Source organism: Trachemys scripta, chromosome 8 (assembly GCF_013100865.1).
Source record: "Trachemys scripta elegans isolate TJP31775 chromosome 8, CAS_Tse_1.0, whole genome shotgun sequence".
NCBI classification, from domain to species: domain Eukaryota; kingdom Metazoa; phylum Chordata; order Testudines; family Emydidae; genus Trachemys; species Trachemys scripta.
This window is the reverse complement of record NC_048305.1, coordinates 37375268-37379173: the sequence shown is the minus strand read 5'-3', so window position 1 is coordinate 37379173 and position 3906 is coordinate 37375268. Positions and strand designations below refer to the sequence as shown.

Below are 3906 nucleotides of genomic sequence, written 5' to 3'. Positions count from 1 at the left end.
ACCCCCCCGCCCGTAGTGAAGACCTGCCCCAATCCTTTTTTAAATTACTAGGTTAATTTGTTAAAAATTCTTAAATAAACAAAAACAACTCACTCTATACAAACAAATAAATAAAAATGCAATCATTATCTCAGCAATACAAAGCCTACAGATTTCCAAATTTGTTACAATTAACAGTTATAGCAACACAAGTAGTGACCCCCTGGTCTGATGTATGCGAACTTGTATCTTATAATTGATGGACAGTTAACAGAACCTAAATAGGATGTAACTTTCTCGCTTGGTTATGGTTTTTAGGGTATTCAGTACTCTCATATCACAGCCTTGGAGTTTGGAAATCAAGGAGGTGACCGTTAAGAAGAATTAACCCAAGGCTGGGATTTTCAAAAGCCGGAGTTGTGCACCCATATCAGTGCAGTGTTGGGTGCTTTATCTTTTAGGATCCTTTGAAAATAGCAGCCTATATTATTTCAACCGAGAAATGCCAGTTATTCATACAAAGGCATATGTGTATATAGTCCAAAATGTGTTTCAATCACAGGTAAATAAATATAGATTATGGAAACATAATACTCTTGTCTCCATAGCGCAAGCGCTAAGTGGAAGGGCTCACTCACCGCTCTCCCGGGATCCTTTCCATCCAGCAGGTTGGAATTAGTCTGAGTCTCCAAACTGGTCCCGGGATTCACTTCCACATTGCCATTTTCCACAGGCAAAGACGATCCCAGCGGTTGAAAGAACTTAAAGTCACTATTGCCTGGCCCATTTGTCTGACAGACCTCATAACGATAGGATTGAGAGAGAGTCCCAGTGCCTGTTACGTCTACCAAGTTGTTGGGAAAGTTGGAATCGCCGTAAAAAATTCCCTACACATTCCTGCTGTATTTCTCCTCATGGCGACAATTATCACCACAGAGACAAGATAAATAAAGGAAATTAAAGCCAAAGAAATTACTAAATACAAAAACAACGTTCCATCTTCTTCTGCTTCCTTTGAAGTATCCTCTATCTGCATGTAGGCGTCTGAGAACGCGTCTACCAGGAGCACATGGACCATCGTTGTAGTGGAGCGAGGTGACTTTCCATTATCCCTAATCAGGATGACAAGCTTGTGTTTAAAGTTGTCTCGTTCCGTCACTGGCCTCGTGATTTTTACTTTCCCGTTTTGGAGCCCCTCAGTGAAGAGACTTGGGTCTGTGGCCTTCAGCAGCTGGCAGGAAAGCCAAAAATTCTGACCGGAATCTCCATTCACAGCCACCACCTTCGTCACCAGATAACCCGCCTCCTCCGATCTGGGAACCAGGTCATTAGCGGGGGAGCTGCTGTTCTGCAGAGGGTATAAAATGAAGGGGGCGTTGTCATTTTCATCGATTATCACAACTCGGAAAATGACTTCAGAGCTCAGTGGCGTGGACCCGCCATCTGCAACTCTCACTGCAACCTGGAAATCCCTCGTTTGCTCATAATCCAAAGACCGCAGAAGGTACACGTTCCCGTTTTCGGAGTTTGTGGGGATGTAAGAAGACAACTGGAAGTTACCGACCTTCCCAGGCAATAGCAAGTACCTCACTCCGGCATTCTGCTCTGCATCCATGTTATCAGCGCGTACGGCTCCAACCAGCTGGTTGGGATTGTTGTTTTCCTTGAGGTACTACATGAGGTATGATGACTGATTAACGATAACCTGCCGGTGTTTAATGTCCCATATTTGCACACTGATGACCCGCTCAGCGGTTAGCCTGGGGTGCCCTAGGTCTGTGGCTGTGATGGTTATGTTATATTCCGGCACTTCCTCCCTGTCCAGGGGACTTTGTGTCACTAGCTCGTAATAATTCTGGAATGTTGGTTTAAGAGCAAACGGAAGATTATCCTGAATGAAGCAAATTCTTTTCCCATTGTCCCCGGAATCCCCGTCTCTCACATTGAACAGGGCCACTACGGTCTCGTTGGGGGAGTCCTCAGATACTGGGCTGGTTACGGAGGTGATTGTCACCTCTGAGGGATTGTCATTTACATCGATAACCTGCACAAGGACCTTAGAGTGTGCAGAGAGGCCCCCAGAATCGGTGGCCTCAACGTTCAGTTCATACATCGCTGCTTCTTCAAAATCAATCAATCAATCTCCAAACGGCGATTTCGCCTGTTAATCGGTTTAACTTGAATAACCGGAGGACCGTTAGGTATCTGCTTGAATTAATAGGTGATGTCTGCATTTGAACCATGATCCAAACCGCTGGCTTCAACATTAGAGACCAGAATACTCCGAAGACTGTTTTCCACCAACTTCACCGTATACACTGACTCACTGAACTGAGGAGAGTTGTCATTTATATCTAGAACAACGACGCCTATCTGAGCTGTGCCCGTCCTCTGCGGAGTGCTCCCATCGGCAGCTGTGAGGATCAAATTAAATTCTGTCTTCTCCTCACGATCTAGCTGTTTCTCTAGCACCAGCTCCGCATACTTACTGCCGTCCCGGTGGGTTTGCACATCCAGACGGAAGTGTTCATTGGAACTGATCGTGTAGCTTTGGATACCGTTTGTTCCCACGTCTGAATCCTGGGCTCTTCCTAGGGGGAAGCGGGTGTGGGTTTGAGACACTTCCGTTAAATGTTCAAGATCAGCTCTTTTGGGGGGAATGTAGGTAAATTGTCATTGATAGCCTCTTTCTGCACGTCGCCCAGATATAACTGCAATGGATCTTCCAGCACTAGTTCGAAATATAAAGTGCAAGGGTCGAGGGGCCCGCACAGCCATCCTCGGTCTATTTGCTCTCCTACTAATAAATCCCCGCTGTTTACATTGAGCAGCAGCTGCTCTTGGTTGCCCTGAGAAGAAACGACCCTGGCTTTACGAATAGAGAGCTTTCTTACATCCAGCCCCAGATCCTTTGCGATTAGGGTGACCAGACAGCAAATGTGAAAAATCGGGAGGTGGGGGAAGGGGGGTAATAGGCGCCTATATAAGAAAAAGACCCCCAAATCGGGACTGTCCCTATAAAATCGGGACATCTGGTCACCCTATTTGCGATATTGTCTACAAAAGATCTGCTTTCCCTCTCCTCTGGCATCGAGTATCGCAGGGTGTCCGATACCGCCCCGCAAACAGAAACAAGCAGAAAGACACAGAGGACTTGCCTTCTCCTGCCGAGCTTCCCTTCTCTGCGAACCATTCCAAAGCACAGCTGATCCCAGGGACCCGGAGTGGTTCCCATTGCTGGAGGCGGTCTTACCGGTGCATTGAGGCCCGGCTACTTATTAGTCCTTGAATGTCTTCCCAAGCAGTTCTCCCTTTTTCCTCTTCGCAGAATGACGCCTTTATAACAATGGAGCTGACAATATTTGCGTCGCCATTTCTGCAGCAGCTTGGCCAACAGCGCCACCAAGTGTTCAACTGACAATTACAGAAACCAGTCTGACTGGAATCTAGGTACAGTTAAAATCAAGGGCCGTAAGTATCTTCAGGGCAAATATACACATACGCTATACATACATTTGCTCTGAAGGCTGTTTGTTATATGTTAATAGACGGTAATATGAAATGAATATAGAGAGGAAACGAAACTATAACAAATGATCTTAACTTCCCTAGTTCAATCATTTTAATATCTATTGTATGTAAAACGGGACAACACTGTTTTATTTATATAGAATGATGTATATAGATATAATCCATTGTTCTTAGAACACAGTTGTCACCATTTTCAGAGTTTATATAAATATAAAAATTTTCACTTACCCTACTAGTAAACATCTCAAATTGGCATTCTGATCCGAATCTAAAGCAGTAGAATTTACATTGTCAGTACAGCTGAGTTGTTTTGTCCAGTGCAAGGTGCATGAGAGTTGAGTAAATATACAAGAATCGTGATAAAACGGGTAATTTTCTATTTTAATGTTTCCAGCG

The 3906-nt window shown here is 44.8% G+C and overlaps 1 pseudogene; it reads right to left on the bottom strand.

The window, feature by feature from the left end:
* Positions 1–488: 488 nt before the first annotated feature.
* On the bottom strand, positions 489–2906 carry LOC117881560 (annotated as a pseudogene).
* Between the last annotated feature and the right edge of the window lie 1000 nt (positions 2907–3906).